The sequence below is a fragment of the Carcharodon carcharias genome, chromosome 9, assembly GCF_017639515.1.
Source record: "Carcharodon carcharias isolate sCarCar2 chromosome 9, sCarCar2.pri, whole genome shotgun sequence".
Lineage (NCBI taxonomy): Eukaryota > Metazoa > Chordata > Chondrichthyes > Lamniformes > Lamnidae > Carcharodon > Carcharodon carcharias.
Genome location: NC_054475.1, coordinates 86,344,721 through 86,363,727, shown reverse-complemented (window position 1 = coordinate 86,363,727; position 19,007 = coordinate 86,344,721). Strand labels below are relative to the sequence as shown.

The 19,007-nt window shown below is 41.0% G+C and overlaps 1 pseudogene; it reads right to left on the bottom strand.

Moving 5' to 3' along the window:
- The window catches only part of LOC121282440, a 34,649-nt pseudogene extending 33,852 nt beyond the window's left edge, over positions 1 to 797 (bottom strand).
- Positions 798 to 19,007: the final 18,210 nt, after the last annotated feature.

Genomic DNA, 19,007 nt, shown 5'->3' with positions numbered 1-19,007 from the left:
ACTGTACTGTGAGTGTACCTACAGCACATGGACCTTACTGTGGGTGCTGTTACAAACTCTGGAGCTTGTTGCATTTTCAGCACAACAGCTGTTCTGCCATGTCTGTCTAACCTATTTATTTATTTGATTACTCAATTAATTAGTAACTAGTAATAACTGTAGCTGAAGTAATAGCAAGTGACCACCCCCTTACTTGGATACAGAAGGAGAATACTCACCAGCTGCTGGAGAAAATCCAAAAAGATAAAAAGCAGCAGCTCCTCCCCATCCCTGCACCAAATTCCTGACTTGCACTCGGGTCATGTTACACTCAGTGCCATGGCAGACATTACCTATTTATATGGAAAGCTTATGGCTTATGCCCAAGTTAGATTTAAGACATTTCCTACCCCAGGAACTAACACTTATTCAGGCAACCACTTTCATTTGATTGACAGGTAACAGCAACTGCTGTGACCCCCAAAATGGCGGGTAGGATGCATGTGTATGCTTCCAGCTGGATGTGCACCTCCCCCTGCACTGGATAAGGACAGACAAGAGATGTCTTTACCCATTCCCTGAAACAGGCTTTAGGCCATCTGTAAATGCAAATAAGGATCCTAACACCTGCTGCATGTTCCACAACAGTTTGTCATTTCTGACTGCCTCAGAGAAAACTAACTCTTAATCTCTTGTATAAAAAGAGACATAGTTACCCACAATCATCATTGTTCCCATTCCTGAGATCTCTGACCTTTGACATTTAGGCCCGGCCTCTGAACATCCTCTCGAAGCCCAAACCCTGCCTCCAACCCCATGGCCCTTAATCCCCCCGTCCTGACCTTTCGATCGTCGTTGCACACTTCAGGCCCCCTACATGTAAGTGGTTATGGTATTGGGTTTGTAACCCCAAGATCAAGAGTTCAAATCTCACAATGGCAAACTATGAAACAATGTAACTTCATCTGAAACAGATGGAAACGTGTTTGTACTCGAAAGAGTTACATGTCTGACAACCTGCCGGGTGTAAGTACTTACCTGTGAGTCACTGCACCAGCTTCATGATGGTGAGGCCCAAGGCCCAGTATTTCTATGTGCTGCATTAACACAGGGTAAGGTGCATGAAAATGAGCTCTAGAGAATTTAAATTCTGGAGGCTGAATGAATGGAGTAAAAGAAAAACAGGGGCACAGGCAGCAAAAGAGAGATAATTTGAGAATATATTGCCAGCAGAGAGACAATTATAGGAAGGAAGAGCCAGGCTTCTCTTTATAATTTTTTCAGTGCACAACCCAAGAGGAGATTAATTAGTTACCTTAAAGAATTTCTCTTGTTCATAAACCATTATCCTGAAATCCCAATGATTCAGTGACATGGGGCTGAATTCTCCTGTTGGCGAGGAGGGGCAGGGCCCACTCGCCAACATGTAAAATGACGCGTGATGACATCAGGCAGGCATCCTGATGTCACCACAAGTCATTTAGATTTCCAGTTCGGCGGGTGTACAGCCGAACTGTCAAAGGCCTATCAAGGCCTGTTAAAAACTAATTTAAGCAATTAATTGAGCTGCCCGTCCAACCTTAAGGTTGGTGGGCAGGCGAAGAGCCCAGGCGGCCTTCGCATTTATCATGAAACCTCATCCACGGGCGGGATGAGGTTTCATGAAGCGTTTTAAAATTCAATAAAAATTTTTAAAATAATTCTTTGACATGTCCCAGCTCATGTGACAATGGCACATGAGGGGACATGTTTTAAAAGTTTTTAATTACTTTATTTCAGTTTTTAATTATCAACCTGATCTCCCTGAGGCACAGGTTTCTGCGCTTTTTCGCACGCATGCTTCACACTGGGTGGGTCTTAATTGGCCCGGCCATGTAAAATGGCATTGCGGCCCCAATTGGGGGTGCCGATTGGATTCACGCCCACCCCCACCTGCCCCCGCACAACCCCACCAACGGGGGGATAATTTTTCCCATGGTTTCTGCTGCTGATTTCTATCCCAGTATTTCTGCCATCTGATCACAATGAAAATGGTCACTGACACTATTGTCCATTTTTCTCTTTCATGCAGACTGTGTTAGGAAGAGACATTAGTGTATATAATGTTATTGGAAATTATTTTTTTAAATAGAGGTTTAGTCTGTGGGTGTGAGTGTGTGTGTCTTAATTGGATTAAAGCCAACTAGTCTGGATGCTTTGATGTATACTAGTTTTGAGATGTAAACAGAGGTAGAGGGTACATTTGCAATTTGTTCAGTAGAGCATTCAAGAATGGGAGTGAAATCTTGCACCTAACTAGGAGACACCAAGCAATGTTTACATTACTAATAAAATTGTTACTATGAAAGGGGTTCAAATAACCTGGTGATACAATGAGAATTTACATTCAAAGGGGAAGGCTGGGTATAACAGAAGGGCGTTTGTGTGTACAGAACAGAGGAATGTAAGATGAGAGCCTGTAAGCCTGTAACTGTCTGCAAAAGAACCAAATTGAAAGGAACCTCATTTTTAATTAATAAGGTAAAATGCTTTGCCTGATGTCTGGTTAAGTCTATTGGTTATTGTTACCTTAGTGGAGATTAATTTGGGAATTTGTTAAAAAGTTCTGACAGTAGTAATTTGTAGCCATGTGTATGCGTTTAATTTGTTGTAACTTAATAAATGTTTCACTTAGTTTGATATAAAAACCTCACTAAGGAACATAGTGATCCCCACACCTGAAAATAGAACAAAGAACAGGAACTGAGATTTTTTAAAAACTGTTTATTTGAAACAAATGTATTCTCTTGAATTCAGTAATTTATTCCCAACCAGTTTAATGCAAATTGTTAGATATGTAATTCAAATGTGTATAAATATATATAAAGATACATATATATTATATATAGAACCTGTTGAAATAAGGCACTTATGTATGATTGACCTTCTCTCCCTCCAGTCTAAGCTCATCAAGCTGACAATGACTAGTCTCCCCTGACCTTGAATATAATCACAGGTGATTGTAAGAAGTCAGTTGTCAAAGTAAATCTACAGAGGAGAAGAGAATACCAGTCAAGTTAGGACTCCAGTCAAGAATGGAAAAGAGGAATATTGTTGTGTTCATATTAAGTTAAATATTGTCATTGTCCTATTGTGTGCTTGGTTTGATCAGTTTGATAAAGAATTTCTTCACTGCCCATAAGGTGTCAATGTCTAATTTGTAACAGGTGTTAACTCCTCACCACCTTCTCACTGCCACACCCCAGCCCCACCAGGAATTTTTCTGAAGGTTTAACTCATTCTGGGGGTTGTTCCCACTGGTGCTCCACTGTCCACTGGTCTCCTGTCCAAGTGGAGATTCTCAAGAAGCTAAACAGTGAAACATTGAACATCATTAATTGTTAACCAGGAGGGACCAGGTCCAGTCCTCACCCAATGTTCAGAATCTAAACATTTACTATTTCACAGGAATGGTAATCACTGATAGGATCCTCAGCTGATTCTTTCTAAGGACACAGGGTCAGTTCTCGAGCCCTCACTGCTGCTCAGGTCTAGCTGTACTGTTAAACCACATGTTGTGATTTAGCTTTTATTTAATTCAAAGTAGAACACCAGCTCCCAATTTTCTCTCAGAAATCTCCTACTATGTATGGATTTTTCATAAGGTTTCACATTCCAGAGGCACAATACTGCACAACAAGAGACTGAATTCCCTCCTCCACTTTATGTCATTGGAAAATCTTTATTCAAATTCTTAAATTCTTTTCAATGATCTCATCACTAGTTGCTGCATCTAAATAAAAAGAGTGAAACTAACACAATCTCAATCAACAACACATTTAGTAAAATGAAGCATGAAACTAACATCAACATTAATAACTGAACAACGATCATTGTGAAAGGTAGAACAGATCAAATTGCAAAGAGATTTGCAAATAGATTTGGTTTAAACTTCCATCTAATAGGACAATTATAACCAGTGCATTAATAAGATATAAACATTATTATTCATTTAAATTATTGCTGAGCTTATCCTGTTCACTAAACATTCACCTTGTAACACCAGCATGACTTTCCACACTGTAGCAGGTCCAAGGCTGGCAAACTGCCCGAAGGAAGATTCCAAGAAAAAGATAGGCACCCCAGCGAGTGCCAGCATGAGTGTGTAGGGAATAAGAAACGTACCTGGAAAATATGGTAAAGGAAATTGAAATAGATTCCCCGGATGTGAGAGTGACAGGTTTATTCAAGCAGATTTGCAGTGGATGTTAAACTACTAAATAGACCATTTGATATTAGGACAGGAACTAAATGTTATAATTGACAGAACATTGTGACTGCAGATTGTAAATTTACTCAGTACCAAATCAGCCACAATAAACATTCAGGCTCTTATCCTATTGCATTATTCCCAGCACTTCAATACCTGGCACTTGAGAACCTCAAATGACACCTGACACAAAGGGAATACTCTATTTCAGCAGAGTCAATTAGTTTGCATGGAATTCATTATAGGGTCAGTGCTGGGAGTGAAACCACAATCTTTGCTCCCAGCAGAAATTGCATTAATTTTTTCACCAGGAAACGTAGGATCTGTCATTGCAGTGAAAACCACAGAATGCCAACGTGTACGAACATACAATTATGACACCAGTAACATCCAAGCCCTGAATTTCTTCACTACTTGGAGCTGGGTAAGTAAGGCTGGATAGACTCCCCTTCTTTTGCCCATTCCTCAGTTAATCACAACATGGTTTTGAAACTTAAAAAGATGAATGTGGAAATTCAGTTTATGTGTTTAACTATTTACATGCTGATTGCAACAAACTCAGACAGGCTTTCTTGAATTTAAAAAAGTAAGGTGTTAGTTTGTGTGGTAAAAACCCAGCCAGGTGAAGGTATTAACAATATCTAAAAAAGATATACACACGTTCCAACTTTTGCAACACACAGACACAAATGCAAGCTACAAAGAAAAGGCGATTAACTTTTGGCCAAATCAAGATTCAACAAGAAAAGGCAAATAAATCAAAAGTTCACTGGTTGTCAACCTGGTCTGGGGTGTAGCGATTCAAAAACTTTAAATTTGAAGCTGCAACTGTTGTTTCTTCTTTCCTGGTGTAGAAATCAAACTCTTCTTTGGTATTTCTCTGTTTGCAGCCCACAGTCTGATATAAGCAAACATGGCCCAACTTAGTTGAGAGGGAAAGAGAGGGAGAGAGACAAGGGACTAATAGTTTTCTGTTTTTCTTCCTGTTTCTGATGTTATTTCTACAGACTGCTGCAAAGCAAGCAGAGTCTTTTAATGAAAGGAATTTCAAAAAGTAGTTTTGATCATGTGACCTGTATCTCCATGGCAATGGTGTAATGTCACATCTCAACAGATCTTGGCCATTAGGGTATGGCCTTGGCGAATAATTTTTTAGTGTCCAAGTCATCATTTCTGAATGGCTAATTCCTCCACTTGATGAACAAGGAAGAAGATATCAACACATCCAGGGTAACTAATGTCTCTGTAGACTCTCCACCGCCATCCTGATTAACTGGAATGTAGCTTTATGTGATGCAAACTGTGACAGCTATTTAAGGTTTCAGTCCGTCTTTGAAGTAATCATTGACATTAACAGATGTGAAATTCCACAGAAGGGTTGGCTAGGCATGTCCATTTGTAATTCATGTTGGAAGCTTCCAAAAACTTGACCAGCTTGCAGTTGCAGGTAGGTCAGGTGACCTCTGACAGCCATATTAAGTCTTTATTTCAATAGTTGAAACTGCCTTTTAAAAAAGCTCCAGGTCTAAGTCCAGCAAATAAAATTAAAATTTAACTTTTGACATCAAAACCCCTCCACAACAGTAGATCAAACCCAAATATCTGTGTTGGACCTTTCTTGGAATTGATTTCAGGGTGGGACACATTCGCATCAGTTTTCTGTCTTTTTTGCCCCCAGTGAAATTGCTGGTGAAAATCCAGGCCAGTTTTTCCTGCACCTGCCTCTTTTACAGGGTTCAGAATAAAACTGAATGGTAACAACAGGGTGAGGGCATGAGTCCAAATTCTCATTATTCCCACTCCTGTCTAACAATCAGCCATTATCAGTATCAATTAAACAAGGATTGGGCAGTTAACTGTTCTCTGTTGCATTCTTCATGGCAACACCTCTACCAAACAGAGTCCACTTGCCAACCAATCAACACACTCTTCTCATGCAGTATAAACTGTTGTTTTCTTTAAAATTTGGAATTCTTGCATTTCAAATCAGTATGTGAGGGCCAGAGAGGTATCCTATTGTTCAACTACAGTTTTTCCTGCCAACCTTGGCTCCAGTTTATCTGGTTGTAGTAATTACAGTTTTATTTAATGTGTAATGTACCTTTAAGAATAATACTTGTTAAGGAAGATCACATGATCTATAGTAACCAATAGGAGAGTAGCGCAGGCTATCCCTATTAGTCAGTGTAGAGATAATGTTAGAGTTCAAAGCACACATGTAATTGTTGCTGAGTATATTGTAAATAAATGTAACGTTTCTACCCAAGAAGTGTCTGCAATTCAACTCTATCATCAATAGTAGCACCCTTTGGCCACCCTTACAACAAGCTGGTGACAAGGATAAAACAGGATTGAACAGAAGAAATCAAGTTAGAAATAAATCGGCACTGTACCTCGCCCAGTAATTGTAAGTAGCAAACTCCATTAGAATTGAAGAAGTTATCCCCTCTGAAAATGCCACAACTTGCGAGTATTGGTCCTTTTGAACCAACCACAGATGATTGGTATCATTACAAAGAATACCTCACGCTCTTTTTTCAAGTGAATGAGATTATGGGAGAAGAGTACTTGTGGGAGTAAAACCTACAGTCTGATTCGAAGTTTGATGACACCCAGTGCCCCAGATTCAAAGAATTTCGATGAATTTGTGGACCTTGTGAAGGGTCATTTTCAACCAAAGCCCTCAATCATGAAACAGGTGTTCAGGTTTAATTTGCAAAATAGAGCACCGGGTGAGACAATTGCATGCCACGTGGCAAATTTGAAGCAGCTAATGGAACATTGTGAGTTCGGTACATTCTGAACAACAGGCTCAGGGATCGTTTAGTGTGTGGTGTGAAAGAGGACACTATTCAGAAAAGATTATTGTCCGAAGTGAATCTGGATTTCAAGAAGGTGTTAGAGATAGTGCTGGCCATGGAAAGCCCAGTAAGAGATTCACAAGCAATAAAGGGTGCGCAAAATTGCCACATCGGGTGGGAAACCTCAGCTGAAAAGAGCACGAAAATGCAAGACTTTGCTGAGAAGCAGTTCACCAAAGAATGAGGTAAAATAACTTGACAGTGAAATCGAAGAATAATTCTAATAGTGATGGAAATAAGAAGTCTTTTAGCGATTGGCAGTTTAAAAAATCAAATGCTATTATTGTCACAGAAATGGACACATAGGAAAGAATTTTATGGTCGGCGAGCGGGGGGGCGGGGCCCGCTTGCCGACACATAAAATGACACACAATGATGTTGGGTGGGTATCCCGACATCACCACGCGTCATTTAGATTTCGACATTTAGTCATTTTGACTTGGCTGCGTGACTGCCGAACTGTCAAAGGCTTATTAAGGCCTGTTAAAAACTGATTGAAATAATTAAATGAGCTGACTGTCCAACCTTATGGTTGGTGGGCAGGCGAAGAGCCCTGGTGGCCTTTGCATTTTTCGTGAAACTCGGGCGGGTTGAGGTTTCATAAAGTTTTTATAAATTAAATAAAGTTTTTCATTAATGCTCCTATCACATGGGTGGACATGGCTTATAATATTTACTTTTCTGTATTTAGCTTTTAAAAACTTTAACTAATCTCCCTGAGGCACGGAGGTGCACAGCGCTTCCAAGTGAGCGTCGCGCTGGGCGGACCTTAATTGGCCTGCCCACGTAAAATGGCAGTACGCATGTGTTTGGAGGTGCTGATAGGTTTGCGCTCGCTCCCTCCCAGCCCTGCATAACCCCCCCCGATGGGGGAAAATTGAGCCTATAATGATGCAGTGCAAGAAAAGATTCAAACAGTCATGTAAACGAAAGAAGAAGCCCAATGAAATCTACAATGTAGAAGAGCCTGAAACAACAAATTCTGACATTTAATTGTTGTTTAATCTGAAAGTTGGAAAGACAGAACCAATATTTGTAACAGTGAAAGTTAATGGCAAACCTGTTAGAATGGAAGTGGACACAGGAGATTCCACTACAGTAATTGGGGAACATACCTTCAGAGATTTGAATGATGGTGAACATCAATTAAGTTTAGAAGAAACATCTGCCAAGTTAAAAATATATACGGGTGAAGACATTCGAGCGAGAGGCATAATCAGAGTAACTATCTATCAGGGAAGCCAATCGGCAAAGCTACCAGTGTTGGTATTGAGAGGCAGAGGACCAAACCTTCTAGAGCAAAATTGGGAAATCAACCTTGATTGGCCACTGAGATTCCAAAAGGAAGCTGGAAGTGTTCCTGTTTGACAAAGGATTGTTTAAAGACTCAACAACCTGAAGAAATACAGGCTGTCTTGGCCAAAACCTAGAAGAATAGTGGAAAAAACTTGAAGGGACCCTGCTTGATGACAGAATTCGAGACGAGGTGATGAACCTTCGCAGGGAAAAAGAAAACCTGTTGAAAGAGCTTCACAAACTACAAGATTCCCTCAAGACAAAGTTTGTACCTCTGGAAAATTATGAAGAGAAACAGAAAAAATTCAACATTTCTCTGAACAAGCTGAACAATGAATTGGCAGAGAAGTCACAGGAATGTTCAATTTTCCAGGAGGCAGCAAACAGATACAAAAAGAGACGGGAGAGCTAAATGTGGCCAAAGAGGCTTTGGAAGCAAAAGTCACAGAACTTTCCAAGAAGCAGACAGATAATGACATTTTTGGAGACTCAAGACACTGAGCTCAGACAAGATAAGCCGGCATTTGAGAGAAATCTGGCCAATAGCGAAGTCAAAAAGAAGGCCAAGATTAAAGTCTGCGCTCGAAAGAAGAAATCGCAAAGAAAGAAGATATAGAAATTCTAATAGGGCTTTAATTCTGGCAGCATACGAATACACTTTCATACACAGGCCTGGCAATCAAATCACAAACACCGATGCCCTTAGTCGTTTGCATTTACAAGAAAATGATGAGCACATCCCAGTTCCACAGGAACTTTTTTTACTGTTAATTTCTTAGACTCCTCACTGGTATGTGCTCAACAGATCAGAGACTGGACAGTTGGGACCCAGTCCTATCTAAAGTACAAGAACAAGTGCCTGTACAGGAGCCTGTATCTGAAATGAAACCGTACTTCAACAGGAGACATGAAATAATCACCCAGGATGCCATCTTATTGTGCAGAGCACAAGCGATAGTTTCTCCAAGGGGAAGGGAGTCTCATTTAATTGAATTACACAGTGCCAATCCAGGAATTTCCTGAATGAAGACCATAGCATGCAGCTATCTATGGTGGCCAGGGATGGATGGTGAAATAGAGAGTTTAGTAAAGCACTGTGTGCAATTTCAGCAACTGCAAAAGTTGCCAGTGACAGCTCCATTACACCCATGGGAGTGGCCAGGTAGACCCTGGGTGCGGTTACACATTGTCTACATTGGACTTTTCCTGGGAACAACGTTTCTGCTCATGGTCGATGCCCATTCAAAATGGTTCGACGTATATGAAATGACGTCACCAACATTGGCTGCTACAATTGAGAAACTACGTAAGAGTTTTGCCATTCATGGACTATCAGAAGTAGTTGTTTCAGATAATGGCACGACATTTATGAATGCTGAGTTTCAACGGTTTATCAGCCTCAACGGTATCACTCATGTGAAAACTGCATATTTCTCAAATGGACTGGCTGAAAGGGTGGTTCAAACATTCAAGGCAGGAGTGAAAAATTTAACTGGCGATTCCTTGGCAACCAAGCTAGCACACTTTCTTTTTCATTACAGGACTACCCCTCACACAATAACAGGTGTCACACCTGCTGAGATATTGTTGAAATACTGTCTCAGGACAAGAGTGAGCTTAAGAATGCCAAAATTAAAAGGAAAGGTGGAAAGGAGTCAGGGAAGCCAGAAAACTAGACATGACTGGCATAGTTGTGAGAGGGAATTTACCGTGGGAAGGTCGGTATATGTGAAGAACTTCGGACAAGGACCAAAGTGGTTATCGGGTGAATAAGGGCGGTGACTGAACCTCTATTATCCAGGTGGAAGGCTGGATCTTCTGTAAACATGTGGACCACTTAAGGAAGAGAGACACAAATGACCGGCTCTGAGTTTTCTGTTGAGGATACTCCACCCAGGACTGATGTTCCTGTAAGAGTTGAGGATACAGAACTACAAGTGCCCACCGAAGCACCTGATGTTCAGGCAGCTCTGGAAAAGGAGGTTCCTGACAAAAAATCTGAAGTTGTGGAGCTGCGCCATTCCACACGTACCAGGCAACCACCTGAAAGACTGAACTTGTAAAATTCCTTACCCAGTGTAAATATTATGTTGCCTTGGAAAATGTGTACTCGTAAATGTAACATGTATAGCTAAGTTAAAGAGGCAGGAATGTAGTAATTATGGTTTTATTTAATGCATAATGTACTTTTCAGAATACTTGTTAAGGAAGATCACAATGTCTGTGGTAACAAATAGGAGAGTAGCATGGGCTACCTCTAGCAGTCAGTGTAGAGATAGAGTTGGAGTTGAAAGCACATGTGCAGGTGCTGCTGAATATATTGTAAATAAACGTAATGTTTCCACCCAAAAAGTGTCTGCTGTTGAACTCTAGTAGCAACTCGGCCTCCTTGACAACATCAGCCCAGCTCCGGTCTTACCCCATTGAAGTCTGCTCTTCCCCAGTTAATTATTTTTACTCTGGATTGCATATTATCCTTTTGCATCGTCATCCTAAACCTTGCAATACAATGATCACTGTCTCCTAAATGCCCCCCCACTGACACTTGATCTACTTGGCCCACCTCATTTCCAAGAGCCAAGTCTGTTGAAGAGTCATACGGACTTGAAACATTAACTGTATTCCTCTCTGCAGATGCTGTCAGACCTGCTGAGTTTTTCCAGGTATTTTTATTTTTGTTTTGGATTTCCAACATTTTTTGCTTTTATCTTTTCTTGTTGGGTTGGACACATACTACTGTAGAAAATTCTCCTGAACACAATCTCAGAACTTTTTCTCCTCTCCACCCTTTACACCACCACTGTCCCAGTCTGCATTTGGGTAATTAAAATCCCCCATTATAACTACTCAATAATTTCCCTGAAGATTTATTCCTCTACATCCTTCCCATTAGCTGGCAGCCTATAGACTACACTGAGCAATGTAATTGCACCTTTTTGTTCCTTAGCTCTAGCCAAATTGATTCTACCCTTGAGCCCTCTGGGACATCCTCTTTCTTCAGCACTGCAATGCTCTCCTTAACCAATATCGCCAACTCCCCCTCCTTTCCTTCCTTTCCTATCTCTTCTGAACACCTTGTACCTGGGAATATTTAACACCCAGTTCTGCCCTTCCTTGAGCCAGGTCTCTGTTATCACCACAACATCTAATTTCCACATGGCAACCTGTGCCTGTAACTCCCCCCAGTCTTATTTACCATACTCCGTGCATTCACATGCATGCACAGTAACCCTGATTTAAACTTCATGACTTTCTCCTTTACTCCAACTTTACCTAGTAACTTACTATTCTCTATTCTAGTGCTATCTGTCTCTCCCAGTATTTTGTGCATCCAGGTATTTATCTCTAATAATCTCTCTTGGTTCCCGCACCCCCTGCCGAGTTAGTTTAAAACATCCCCAACAGCACTAGTAAGGAACTCAGCCCTGGCTCTGTTCAGATGCAACCCGCCCAGTTTGTACAGGTGCCATCTTCCCCAGAGCCAGTCCCAGTGCACCAGGAATTTCCCTCCTGCACCATATTTCCAGCTCACATTCATCTGCCTTATCCACCTATTTCTGTACTCTCCTGCACGTGACACTGGGAGTAATCTGGAGATCACTACATTTGAAGTCCTTCTTGCTAATTTTCTACTTAGCTCCCTAAATTCTGATCGCAGGAACATTTCCCCCTTCCCACCTAAGTCATTGGTCCCAATGTGGACCACGACCTCTGGCTGTTCACCCTCCCAAAAAGGGTGTCCTGCAGCTGCTCTGTGACACCCTTGACCCTGGAATCAGGGAGGCAACACACCATTCTGGAGTCAGGTCTACAGACACAGAAACATCTGTCTGTTCCCCTAACTAGCAAATCCCCTATCACTATTGCTCTTCCTTTATTCTTCCTCCCCTCCTGTACAGCTGAGCAGCTCGTGGTGACATAAACTGGACTCTGACTGCACTCCCCTGAGGAACCAGCGCCCTCACCAGCTTTCAACACAGAAAACCAATTTGTGAGTGGGACTCTAGGAGACTCCTGCACCACCTGCCTAATTCTCTTGGACTACCTGGTGGTCTCTCATTCCCTTTCTGCCTCCAGGCTCCTATGCTGTGGTGTGACCACCTCTCTGAACGTGCTATCCACATAGCTCTCAGCCTCATGGATGTGCCGCAGTGACTCCAGCTGCCTCTGGAGCTCTGCGTTCTGCAGCCGGCAGCACTTCCTGCACATGTGGTCACCTGGGACGCTGGTAACGTCCATGAATTCCTGCATATTGCAGGCCACACATTCCACTCGACTGAGCAGCCCTGCCACGTCTTAACTTTATTTTACTTTGGTTTAATCATATTATTTTATTATGCTGGCCATTACTTTCCCTTATTTCCAGTGTTTTCTCACTTAAATAAAAGTATAGCTAGTTCTTTAAAAATAATGCACTTTTTGAATTTACAGCAATTTAATGAAAGTCTATAACAGCAGTTTCTTGCCAACCAATAAAATTATGGTTTTCCTGTGATGTTACTGTTTGCTTTTTCTCACTCTCCTTTCAAACTCAGCGCAGGCCGGTTCTGAGCAGCATCTCCAACTCCCAAGGTAAGTGTAGGCTTCAAGCCTCATCCCCAATTTATATTCTTCTGCTTTGGGATGCTCCCCCATAGGTCCGCCATCTCTCAGACTCCCAAGGTAAGTGTAGGCCTCAAGTCTCCATCCTGATTTATACTCTCCCGCTCCGCGATGCTCCTTTGCAGGTCCACTGCCTTTCCAACTCCCAAGTTAAGAGTAGGTCTCAAACCTCCATCCTGATCAATAATCTCCCCCTCTGGGATGCTCTGGGGACTTTTCAGGGCCTAAAGCATAGGCCTTGGGCCCATTGATGAGTTTGCACGATATACAGTGCGAAATGATCTGATCAGGGTAGCCATTATCCAGTAGGATATCTTTGATGCCCCCAATTTCAGCATCAAGCTTGTATGGTGAGCAAATGGCTTGGGTCCTATTTACAAGGTTGCCAATAAAGCCAATCTTATAACGCATGGAATAGTAAGAGTCCCACAAAAGGTAAATTGACCAGTGAAGGTAAGCTTGCGGTAGACTGTGGTAGAGAACCCCCTGGCAGATTCCTCAACTAGAACGTCAAGGAAAGGGAGTATATTTGACTGCTCCATTTCAAAGTTGAATCTGATCGCAGGATGGAGCCCATTAAAATATTTAAGGAAATTAAGTGCAGCTGCGGATTTACGTACTGCAAACGTATCATCCACATATTGGAAGTGCGCAAGGGGTAGGAGGAGGTTAGGTGACATTCCATCTCATGGAACCCAACAAACATGTTTGCGAGAGCTGGGCCTAGACAGGGTCCCATGGCAGCATCATCTATTTGGGCATACACGGTGTCATTAAAACTGAACTCAACTGCGAGAGTTGCCGAGTTCATGAGCTCAATGAATATTGATTCACGCAATGGTGGTAGGTCTAGGCCACTATGATATCATGCTGAAGTAAAATATCTATGGCTTCCTTAAGTGGAACATTGGTGAATAGGCTAGCAATGTCAAATGAACACGTGGACATGGACACAGCATTGTCATCGATATGCAAGTCCTGTATGGTCTTTGCAAATGTGATGGAGTCCTTTACCGTGTAGGTGGAAAACTTGTTCAAAACTGGTTGTAACAATTTTCCCAACCATTTGGCCAATTCATATTGTGTAGAACTGGTCGTAGATAAGGTAGGGCACAAAGAGACATCACTTTTGTGTGTCTTGGGTTGTCCCAATACATACACAGACACAGCGAGCCATGAGGACGAAGCCTGTCATATATCATGTGGCAGTTCATCACTCTTACACAGTCCAGCAGGCATTTTCTTAGCTTACTTTTGAGCAAGGCTGTTTGGTCATGGTGAATGGCAAGTTGAATGGATATGAATTTGGACCTGTCTTTAAGCTGATCCAGTGCACACATATTGTGTGATTGTAAATGACCTGTCTGATTTTCACATGCAACATGTCTTACAGCGTTGTGAGACCTTAAGACCAATCCAGATTGACATATCAGTAAAGCTGACAAAGGGATGGGAATAGTCATCCTTAACAAGCATGACTATATCAACAAAATGCATGCCATTCTTAATTACGGGTCCAAATTTGGATGTGAAAATCAAATCAAAGGCATACTGCAAGAAAACGGCTACCCTGACCAGATCATTTCATGCTGTATATTGTGCAAACTCACGAACGGGCCTAAGGCTGTCACCTTCGGCCCTGAAAAGTGCCTAGTTTACCCCAGATTATCCTGGAAAGACAAGGTATTTCAAAAATATGAGCAACAGGTGAAGCTAGCTGTTTCACGCTACTACAATGCAGTGGTATTCGTCACTAACAGGATGCTGCTGTCAAGCCAAAAGGATGTTGTGCCTATCACACAAACGAATAATGTGGTATATGAATTTCAATGCCAGTGTGATGTTAGGGATGTAGACCATACATCCCAAAGACTGGTGGATCATATCATATATCATATGTCTTCTGCTGTTCACAAAGGGCAAGATGCTGACCCAACCAGCCCATGCTTGCAAAACACAAAACACAGAATCCAACATTAGATGTGATTCCAGAATTGGACAACATTTGCTAAATAATCCTGAGTGTGCTAAGAATTATGCTGATAACCAATTTAAGATTGTAAGTCGGGCTTGCAACGTGACCAATTTGTGTGTACTGGAAGCTACATATATCAATACACAGGGCCCTGTTCTTTGCAGACAGAAGAAACATGTACACACATTGCGCCTGCTTTAGCTAAACAAAATAAGTGACAGCCATTCGCTGGTTCATTCCCCAGGGCAGTGTCTTGACCAATCAGAATCAAGCTGCTTAGTCATATAAAGCTGCCAGCAAAAGTAGCAAGCCCAAAGATTGGGAACAGTTTAGAATTCAGCAAAGGGGCACCAAGAAATTGATTAAGCAGGGAAAAATAGAGTATGATAATAAACTTGTAAAGAACATAATAGAGGACTGTAAAAGTTTCTATAAGTATATAAAAAGATTAATGAAGGCAAATGTAGGTCCTTTACAGTCTAAAACATAAGAATTTATAATGGAGAACAATGAAATGGCAGAACAATTAAAAAACTACTTTAGTTTTGTCTTCAGAGAAGAAGACACAAATAACTTCCCAGAAATACTAGGGAACCAAGCATCTAGTGAGAAGGAGGAATTGAAATATGTTTGCATTAGTTATAAAATAGTGCTGGAGAAATTAATGGGACTGAAAGCTGATAAATCCCTATGGCCTGACGATCTACATCCCAGAATACTAAAGGAAGTCGTCATGGACATAGTGGACGCATTGGTTGTCATCTTCCAAAATTCTGAAGACTCTGGAACAGTCCCGGCAGATTGGAGGGTGGCAAATGTAACCTCACTATTTAAAAAAGGAGGGAGGGAGAAGACACCAAATTACAGACCAGTTAGCCTAACATCAATAGTGGGGAAAATGCTAGAGTCTATTATAAAGGATGTGATAACATAACACTTACAAAATATCAACAGGATTAGACAAAGTCAACATGGATTTGTGAAAGAGAAATCACATTTGAAAAAACTTGCTGGAGTTTTTTTGAGGATGTAACTAGTAGGATAGATAAGGGACAGCCAGTAGATGTAGTGTATTTTGATTTTCAAAAGCCTTTTGATAAGGTCCCACCTATGAGGTTAGTGTGTAAAATAAAGCACATGGGATTGGGGGTAATATAATGGCATAGATTGAGAATTGGTTGACAGGCAGAGAATAGGGATAAATGGGTCACTTTTGGAGTGGCAGGCAGTGACTAGTGGGGTACCACTGGGATCAGTGCTTGGGCCCCAGCTCTTCAGGATATATATCAATGATTTAGGTGAGGGGGCCAAATGTAATATTTCCAAGGTTTCTGATAACACAAAACTAAATGGGAATGTGAGTAGTAGATGCAGTATAACATGGATATGTGTGAAGTTATTCTCTTCGGTAGGAAAAACAGAATGGCAGAGTATTATTTAAATGGTGATAGATTGGGAAATGTTAATGTCCAAATGTGCTTACCCACCAGTCACTGAAAGCAGGCATGCAGGTGCAGCAAGCAGTTAGGAAGGTAAATGGTGTGTTGGCCTTCATTGCAAAAGGATTTGAGTACAGGAGCAAGAATGTCTTAATGCAGCTGTACAGGACCTTGGTAAGACCAGAACTGGAGTATTGTGTGCAGTTTTGGTCTCTTTACTTAAGAAAGGATATACTTGCTATAGAGGGAGTGCAACAAATGTTCATCAGGCTGACTCCTGGGATGGCAAATTGTCGTATGAGGAGAGATTGAGTTGACTTAGCCTGTATCCACTGGAGTGTAGAAGAATGAGAGGGGATCTCATTGAAACGTATAAACTTCTGACAGGGATGCAGGGAGAATGTTTCCCCTGGCTGGGGGTCTAGAACAAGGGGTCACAGTGTCAGGATATGGGGTAGGCCATTCAGGACTGAGATGAGGAGAAATTTCTTCACTCAGGGTGTGGTGAACCTTGGAATTCTCTACCACAGAAGGCTGTGGAGGCCACATCGCTGAATATACTTAGGAAGGAAATGGATAGAGTTCTAGACACTAAAGGTATCAAGCAGTATGGGAGAGAGTGGGAGTATGGCATTGAGATATATGATCAACCATGATCATGTTGAATGGTTAGGCCTATTCTTGCTCCTATTTTCTATGTTCTATGCCTGTTTTAAATTTCAAATAATGCTTGTCAGTTAACTGTCAGTCACCATTAACTAGTGCATTTTCCATTGCAATGCCTCTACCAATCAGATTCCACTTGCCAATCAATCAGCCCTCTCTTCTCATACAGTGTAAATATCTTGTTTTCCTTGACATTGGTATTTTCTTGCAAATTGTCCTGATGAGTGCAAGGTGAAAAGCTTCAACAGAAAATCTTTTTTCAGCAATAGTTAAGTTCTGAACTATCAGAGAGCTTTTTTTGTTATGTCTGAACAGCAATAATAGCATAAAAGTGAAAATTCTCATTTAGTTCAGTGATCTTTAAAGATTATTCTCTGCAGAAACTTCAACAGCGCAACCTATGGAGGTGCAGGGAATCATTGACAGTAACTTTTGGATTTCAGTGTTAAACTGTGCCATATGCTGTGATGTTGCTTTGATTTTCACAGTTGTAATGAAGACAAACACTGGCAACTGCAAAAACCAACCTTTGACTCTTTATAAATGAATGAACACTTCCATTTATTTCTGCCTTTCTCTCTCTCCTGTATGTTGGATTTTTATACAGTGCCTCCCCCATTTCTATAAGCCAGGTAAGGGAATGTCCAGACATTGCCTAGACCCACAGCACAGCTGATCATTGAGAGCAAGTAATCAGTCTTTGACGACCAGTTGCCTCGTTCTGTGTTCTTGACACTTCTGCCCACATATTCACTGGGGGAAGCCTGGGGAAAGAGACAAAATCGTCAACTCAGAAATTAGACTTTCTCAGACTAGAACTCAAACAAAAAGTACTGCTTCCACCCCCTACAAAAACATTATGCTGTTATCCATTTAGCAGCAATCAGCTGAGAGTTTAGGAACACCCTGGACCCCAAAGAGAGACTCTGCAATTTACAACAACCAAAATCCCCAAATCATCAGCACTGACATTGCAGATGATGTATGCCAGGCAGACAAGGGAAACTTGGTTGCGCTATCACAATGGTTTTGCAATTTATATTTATTATGAAATATATGCACTGAACTCAGAAATAATAAGTCCACCAAAACCTTTAGAGATTTTAAAAATTAAATTAAAATATTTATTAACAAATAAAAGGTGTCAAGCACATACACAAGACGACAAGTACCAGTATAATAATTCCTAAAATTCCTAATTAACTTGACCCCTGGTTACACTTCCTTTAAAGCAACAGTCCACAATAGATTTTAGATTTTTTAAAAACTCAGCGAGTTAACACAATGCCCTGGACAGTGGAATTCCAAATGGTTTTTCTGCAGCCTCAGTTTAGTTAGACAGCAGACTTCTGCACAAATGCTAGAGGTTTCATTAAGGTTATTTCACGCATCCCTGTTAGATCTTACATGGCCTTCTGACACATAACCTTTCATTCTCCTTTTTATGTGTTTCTCTTTTTAATATGTAAATTCTATTTTTCCATATATCTTTCAAACTGTATCTTCCTCATAATATAAAAACTTTCCACGATATATTGTCAGTAACCTTTAGGAAAAATAAATACATTCCTTAGCCTCGCTTATCTGACTAGTTATAAACAGACTAAGATCCCTTTGAAATCGAAATATCCCTTCATTTATCTAAAATTGCAAAATCCCTTCACAACTTAACTGCTAAGCTAGCATCCATGTTTACTAGCATGCAAAGCACCTAGCTTCTTTTGATGATTTAAAGCTTGCAGTCTGCTTGACTACAACATGTAATTAAATCACACACACACCCAACTATACTTACCCCTTTAAACCTACTTTACAATAAACCAGAAAAAAATTATGAAAAAAAATGCCAGTTTCATGACAATCATCTCTCAGAGTTTTACATGAGTTTACTGTCATGCTTTGATAAAATACTCACTGTGTCCTCTGGACAGTGTTTGATC